Genomic DNA, 8608 nt, shown 5'->3' with positions numbered 1-8608 from the left:
AAGAAAATAAAGTTTCGATGATCTGATTGTGGAGAAGAATATTTGAGTTACGAGTTTTGCCTTCATATAAAACAATGTGGAATAGTTTCACAGCTCACGCCACCTGGAACACCACAACGTTATGGTGTGTCCGAACATCGTAACCGCACTTTATTGGATATGGTGAGATCTATGATGTTTCTTACCGATTTACCACTATCGTTTTGGGGTTATGCATTAGAGACAGTTGCATTCACTTTAAATAGGGCACCATCAAAATCCATTGAGATGACGCCTTATGAACTATGGTTTGGTAAGAAACCAAAGTTGTCGTTTCTTAAAATTTGGGGTTGAGATGCTTCTGTGAAAAAACTTCAACCTGATAAGCTCGAACCCAAATGGGAGAAGTGTTTCATAGGATACCCAAAGGAAACTGTTGGGTACACCTTCTATCACAGATCCAAAGGCAAGATATTCGTTGCTAAGAATGGATCCTTTCTAGAGAAGGAGTTTGTCTCGAAAGAAGTGAGTGGGAGGAAAGTAGAACTTGATGAGGTAACTGTACCTCCTCCCTTATGGGAAAGTAGTTCATCATAGAAATCAATTCTTGTGATTCCTACACCAATTAGTAAGGAAGCCAATGATGATGATCAAGGAACTTCAGATCAAGTTACTATAGAACCTCGTAGGTCTTCCAGAGTGGTATGGTAATCCTATTATGGAAGTCATGTTACTAGACCATGATGAACCTACGAACTATGAGGAAGCGATGATGAGCCCATATTTCGCAAAATGGCTTGAGGTCATGAAATTTGAGACGGGATCCATGTATGAGAACAAAGTTTGGACTTTGGTGGACTTGCCCGATGATCAGCAAGCCATATTAAATAAATGGATCTTCAAGAGGAAGACGAACACTGATAGTAGTGTTACTATCTACAAAGCTCGACTTGTCGCAAAGAGGTTTTCGACAAGTTCAAGGTGTTGACTACAATGAGAATTCTCAACGGTAGTGATGCTTAAATCCGTCCGAATCATGTTAGCAGTTGGCATATTTTATGAAATCTGGCAAATGGATGTCAAAACTACATTCCTTAAATGGATATTTCTTAAAGAATAGTTGTATATGATGCAACCAGAAGGTTTTGTCGATCCTAAAGGTACTAACAAGGTGTGCAAGCTCCAGTGGTTCATCTATGATCTGGTGCAAGCATCTCAGAGTTGGAATATACACTTTGATGAGTTGATCAGAGCATATAGTTTTATACAGATTTGCGATGAAGCCTGTATTTACAAGAAAGTGAGTGGGAGCACTACGACCTTTCTGATAAGTATATGTGAATGGCATATTGTTGACCGGAAATGATGTAGAATTTTCTAGAAAGCATAAAGGAGAGTTTGAAAGGAGTTTTTCAAAGAAAGACCTCAGTGAAGTTGCTTATATATTGGGCATCAAGATCTATAGTTATAGATCAAGACGCTTGATAAAAAATTTCAATGAATACATACCTTGACAATTTTTTTGAAAGAGTTCAAAATGGATCAGTCAACGAAGAAGTTCTTGCCTGTATTACAAGGTGTAAAGTGGAGTAAGACTCAAAGCCCGACCACAACAGAAGATAGAAAGAGAATGAAAGTCATTCACTATGCCACAGTCGTAGGTTCTATAAAGTATGCTGTGCTATGTACCAGACCTATTGTGTTCCTTGCCATGAGTTTGGCAAGGGGGTACAATAGTGATCTAAGAGTAGATCACTGGACAGCGGTCAAAATTATCCTTAGTGGAGACTAATGAAATATTTCTCGGTTATGTAGGTGATAAAGAGTTCATCATAAAGAGTTACGTCGATGCAAGCTTTTACACCGATCCAGATGACTCTAAGTCTCAATCTGGATTCATATTGAAAGTTGGAGCAATTAGCTAGAGTAGGTCCGTGCAGAGCATTGTAGACATAGAATATTTGCAAAATACATATGGTTCTAAATGTGACAGACCCGTTGACTAAATTTCTCTCACAAGGAAAACATGATCACACCTTAGTACTCTTTGGGTGTTAATCACATAGCGATGTGAACTAGATTATTGATTCTAGTAAATCCTTTGGGTGTTGGTCACATGGCAATGTGAACTATGGGTGTTAATCACATATGGATGGGAACTATTGGTGTTAAATCACATGACGATGTGAACTAGATTATTGACTCTAGTGCAAGTGGGAGACTAAAGAAAATATGCCCTAGAGGCAATAATAAAGTTGTTATTTATATATTTCCTTATATCATGATAAATATTTATTATTCATGCTAGAATTGTATTAACCGAAAACTTAGTAAATGTGTGAATACATAGACAAATAGAGTGTCACTAGTATGCCTCTACTTGACTAGCTTGTTAATCAAAGATGGTTAAGTTTCCTAGCCATTGACATGAGTTGTCATTTGATAAACGAAATCACATCATTCGGGAATGATGTGATTGACTTGACCCATTCCGTTAGCTTAGCACTTGATCGTTTAGTATGTTGCTATTGCTTTCTTCATGACTTATACATGTTCCTATGACTATGAGATTATGCAACTCCCGAATACCGGAGGAACACTTTGTGTGCTACCAAACATCACAACGTAACTGGGTGATTATAAGGGTACTCTACAGGTGTGTCTGATGGTGTTTGTTGAGTTGGCATATATCGAGATTAGGATTTTTCACTCCGATTGTCGGAGAGGTATCTCTGGGCCCTCTCGGTAATGCACATCACTATAAGCCTTGCAAGAAATGTGACTAATGAGTTAGTTACCGGATGATGCATTACGGAACGAGTAAAAAGACTTGACATTAACGAGACTGAACTACGTATTGAGATACCGACGACCGAATCCCGGGCAAGTAACATACCGATGACAAAGGGAACAACGTATGTTGTTATGCGGTTTGACCGATAAAGATCTTCGTAGAGTATGTGGGAGCCAATATGAGCATCCAGGTTTCGCTATTGGTTATTGACCGGAGATGTGTCTCGGTCATGTCTACATAGTTCTCGAACCCGTAGGTTCCGCACGCTTAACGTTCGATGACGATTTGTATTATGAGTTATGTGATTTAATGACCAAAGTTTGTTCTGAGTACCGGATGAGATCGGGGACATGACAAGGACTCTCGAAATGGTCGAGCCGTAAAGATCGATTTATTGGAAGGAAGTATTCGGACATCGGAAAGGTTCCGAGTGATTCGGGTATTTTTCGGAGTACCAAAGAGTTACGGGAATTCGCCAGGAGAAGTATTGGGCCTTATTGGGCCATATGGGAATAGAGGAGGCGGGCCAAAGGGAAGGAGGCGCCCCCCCATGGTTCTGAATTGGACTAGGGGAAAGGGGGCGGCGGCCCCTCTTGCCCTTTCCTAGTCCCTCTCTCTTTCCCTCTTTCTTCTCTCCTACTCCAGAAAGGAAAAGGGGAATCTTACTAGGACTTGGGAGTCCTAGTAGGACTCCCCACACTTGGCGCGCCCCCTCTAGGGCCGGCCTCCTCCTCCTCCCTCCTTTATATACGTGGGCAGGGGAGACCCCAAAGGCACAACAGACAATCTCTTAGCCGTGTGCGGTTCCCCCCTCCATAGTTACACACCTCGATCATACCGTTGCAGAGCTTAGGCGAAGCCTTGCACCGATAGCATCATCATCATCATCACCACACCATCGTGTTGACGGAACTCACCCTCGGCCTCAACTGGATCAGGAGTACGAGGGACGTCATCGAGCTGAACGTGTGCTGAACGCGGAGGTGCCGTATGTTCGGTACTTGGATCGGTCGGATTGTGAAGACGTATGATTACATCAACCACGTTGTCATAACGCTTCTGCTTTCGGTCTACGACGGTACATGGACAACACTCTCCCCTCTCGTTGCTATGAATCACCATGATTTTGCGTGTGCATAGGATTTTTTTTGAAATTACTACGTTCCCAACACTACTCAGTTTTGGGGTCCCGAAGTGATTTCCACGATTGACGAACCCCGGGTTGCTTTCATGAGTCGGTCATCAACACTCACAATTTTGTCTATTCTGGTCCATTTCGTGGACTATTACTCGCCGGTTTGGGGTCCCAAAGCAATTTTCATAATTGAAGATCCCCAAGGTGCCTTTACGTGTCCGTCGTCAACACTCATAGTTTTGGCCGATTCAGACCCGTTTCTTGGATTATTACTCACCATTTTGGGGTCCCGAAGCGATTTCCATAGTTGTTGAACCCCAAGGTGCGCTTACATGCTGGTCATCAACACTCGCAGTTTTGGCCAATTCTGGCCCGTTCCGTGCACTATTACTCACTGTTTTGGGGTCCCGGTGTGATTTCCATGATTGACGAACCCCGGGGTGCGTTTACGTGTTGGTTATCAACACTCGCGATTTTTGTCGATTCTGACCCATTGCATGGACTATTACTCACCGTTTTGGGGTCTCAAAGTGATTTCCATGGTCGTCGAACCCCAAGGTGTACTTACGTGTTGGTCGTGAAGACTCGCAGTTTGGGCTTATTCTGGCCTGTTTCTTGGCCTACTACTCAGTTTTCGGGTCCCGAATTGATTTCCAAGATTGACGAACCCCGGATTGCATTTATGTGTCGGACATCAACACTCATAATTTTGGCTATTCTGGTCAACTTAGTGGACTATTATTCACCGGTTTGGGGTCCCAAATCAATTATCACAATTGAAGATCCCAGGGTGCTTTTACGTTTTCGTCGCCAACACTCATAGTTTTGGCCAATTCTGACCCGTTTCTTGGATTATTACTCATCGTTTTGGGGTCCCAAAGCGATTTCCATAGTTGTTGAACCCCCAAGGTGCGCTTACATGCCAGTCATCAACACTCGCAGTTTTGGCCAATTCTGGCCCGTTTCGTGGACTATTACTCACTGTTTTGGGGTCCCGGAGGGATTTCCACGATTGACGAACTCCGGGGTGCGTTTATGTGTCGGTCATCAACACTCGTGGTTTTTGTCGATTCTGACCCGTTGCGTGGACTCTTACTCACCGTTTTGGGGTCCCAAAGCAATTTCCATGGTTGTTGAACCCTAATATGCGCTTTCATGTCCGTAATCAACAATCGCAGTTTTCGCCGATTCTGGCCCGTTTCTTGGACTATTACTCAGTTTTAGGTTCCTGGAGTGATTCCACGATTGACAAACACCGGCGTGTGTTTATGTATCGGTCATCAACTCTTGCAGTTTTGGCCGATTCTGGCCCGTTTCATGGACTATTACTCACTGATTTGGGGTCCCTGAGCGATTTGTATGATTGATGAACCCCCAGGGTGCGTTTATGTATCGTTCATCAATAATCCTAAGTTTGTCCGATTTCGGGCTGTTTCATGGACTATTACTCACTGTTTTGGGGTCCCAAAGCGATTTCTATGGTCGTCGAACCCCAAGGTGTACTTACGTGGTGGTCGTGAAGACTCGCAGTTTGGGCTGATCCTGGCCCGTTTCTTGGACTACTACTCAGCTTTGGGGTCCCGAAGTGTTTTTCACGATTGACGAACGTAGGGTTGCGTTTATGTGTCGGTCATCAACACTCACAATGTTGGTTATTCTGGTGCATTTCGTGGACTATTATTCACCGGTTTGGGGTCCCAGAGTGATTTTCACAATTGAAGATCCCCGGAGTGCCTTTACGTGTTCGTCGTCGACACTCGTAGTCTTGGAAAATTCTGACCCATTTATTGGATTATTACTCAGCGTTTTGGGGTCCCGAAGCGATTTCCATAGTTGTTGAACCCCAAGGTGCACTTACATGCCGGTCATCACCATTCGTAGTTTTGGCCAACTCTGGCCCGTTTTGTGGACTATTACTCACTGTTTTGGGGTCCCGGAGTGATTTCTATGATTGACGAACCCCGGGGTGCGTTTACGTGTCGTTCATCAACAATCGCCGTTTTTGTCGATTCTGACCCGTTGCATGGACTATTACTCACCATTTTGGGGTCCCAAAGCGATTTCAATGGTTGTTGGATCCCAATATGCGATTTTGTGTCGGTCCTCAACAATCGCAGTTTTGGCCGATTCTGGCCCATTCTTGGACTATTACTCAGTTTTAGGTTCCCGGAGTGATTTCCATGATTGACGAACACCGGCGTGCGTTTATGTGTCGGTCATCAACTCTCGCAGTTTTGGATGATTCCGGCCCGTTTCATGGACTATAACTCACTGATTTGGGGTCCCTAAGCGATTTCCATGATTGACGAACCCCCCGGGATGCGTTTATGCATTGTTCATCAATAATCCTAAGTTTGTCCGATTTCGGGCTCTTTCATGGACTATTACTCACCGTTATGGGGTCCCAAAACGATTTACATGGTCGTCGAACCCCAAGGTGTACTTACGCGTTGGTCGTGAAGACTCGCTGTTTGGGCTGATTCTTACCTGTTTCTTGGACTACTACTCAGTTTTGGGGTCCCGAAGTCATTTCCAAGATTGACGAACCCCGGGTTGCATTTATGTGTCGGTCATCAACACTCACAATTTTGGCTATTCTGGTCCATTTCGTGGACTATTACTCACCGGTTTGGGGTCCCAGAGCGATTTTCACAATTGAAGATCCCTGGGATGCCTTTACGTGTCCATCGTCAACACTCATAGTCTTGGCCAATTCTGACCCGTTTTCGTGGATTATTACTCACCATTTTGGGGTCCCGAAGCGATTTCCATAGTTGTTGATCCCCAAGGTGCCTTACATGCCGGTCATCACCACTCGCAGTTTTGGACAATTCTGGCCTGTTTCGTGGACTATTACTCACTGTTTTGGGGTCCCGGAGTGATTTCCAAGATTGGCGAACCCCGGGGTGCGATTACGTGTCGGTCATCAACACTCGTCGTTTTTGTCGATTCTGACCCGTTGCGTGGACAATTACTCACCGTTTTGGGGTCCCAACGCGATTTCCATGGTTTTTGAACCCCAATATGCACTTTCATGTCGGTCATCAACAATCGTAGTTTTGGCCGATTCTGGCCGGTTTCTTGGACTATTACTCACTTTCAGGTTCCTGGAGTGATTTCCACAATTGACGAACACCGGCATGCGTTTATGTGTCGGTCATCAACTCTCGCAATTTTGGCCTATTCCGGCATATTCCATGGACTATTACTCACTGATTTGCGGTCCCTGAGCGATTTCCATGATTGACGAACCCCCAGGGTGCGTTTATGTATCATTCATGAATAATCCTAAGTTTGCCTGATATCGGGCTCTTTCATGGACCATGACTCACCATTTTGGGGTCCCAAAGCGATTTCCATGGTCGTCGAACCCCAAGGTGTACTTACGTGTTGGTCGTGAAGACTCGCAGTTTGGGCCGATTATGGCCCTTTTCATGGACTACTACTCAGTTTTGGGGTCCCGATGTGATTTCCACGATTGACGAACCCCGGGTTGCGTTTATGTGTCGGTCATCAACACTCACAATTTTGTCTATTCTCGTCCATTTCGTGGACTATTACTCACTGTTTTGGGGTCCAAGAGCAATTTTCACAATTGAAGATCCCTGGGGTGCATTTACGTGTCCGTCGTCAACATTAACAGTTTTGGTCAATTCTGACCCGTTTCTTGGATTATTACTCACGGTTTTGGTGTCCCGAAGCGATTCCATAGTTGTTGTACCCCCAAGGTGCACTTACATGCTGGTCATGAACACTCGCAGTTTTGGCCAATTCTGGCCTGTTTCGTGGACTATTACTCACTATTTTCGGGTCCCGGAGTGATTTCCATGATTGACGAACCCCGGGGTGCGTTTACGTGTCGGTCATCAGCACTCACAATTTTGTCTATTCTGGTCCATTTCGTGGACTATTACTCACCGGTTTGGGGTCCCAAAGCGATTTTCACAATTGAAGATCCCCGAGGTGCCTTTACGTGTCCGTCGTCAACACTCATAGTTTTGGCCAATTCAGACCCGTTTCTGGGATTATTACTCACCGTTTTGGGGTCCCGAAGCGATTTCCATAGTTGTTGAACCCCAAGGTGCGCTTACATGCTGGTCATCAACACTCGCAGTTTTGGCCAATTCTGGCCCGTTTCGTGGACTATTACTCACTGTTTTGGGGTCCCGGTGTGATTTCCACGATTGACGAACCCCAGGGTGCGTTTACGTGTTGGTCATCAAGACTCGCGATTTTTGTCGATTCTGACCCATTGCGTGGACTATTACTCACCGTTTTGGGGTCTCAAAGTGATTTCCATGGTCGTCGAACCCCAAGGTGTACTTACGTGTTGGTCGTGAAGACTCGCAGTTTGGGCTTATTCTGGCCTGTTTCTTGGACTACTACTCAGTTTTCGGGTCCCGAATTGATTTCCAAGATTGACGAACCCCGGATTGCATTTATGTGTCGGACATCAACACTCATAATTTTGGCTATTCTGGTCAACTTAGTGGACTATTATTCACCGGTTTGGGGTCCCAGGTCGATTATCACAATTGAAGATCCCCAGGGTGCTTTTACGTTTCCGTCGTTAACACTCATAGTTTTGGCCAATTCTGACCCGTTTCTTGGATTATTACTCATTGTTTTGGGGTCCCAAAGCAATTTCCATAGTTGTTGAACCCCCAAGGTGCGCTTACATGCCAGTCATCAACACTCGC

The sequence above is a fragment of the Triticum aestivum genome, chromosome 6B, assembly GCF_018294505.1.
Source record: "Triticum aestivum cultivar Chinese Spring chromosome 6B, IWGSC CS RefSeq v2.1, whole genome shotgun sequence".
NCBI classification, from domain to species: Eukaryota; Viridiplantae; Streptophyta; class Magnoliopsida; order Poales; family Poaceae; genus Triticum; species Triticum aestivum.
Note: the sequence above shows the minus strand (reverse complement) of the source record.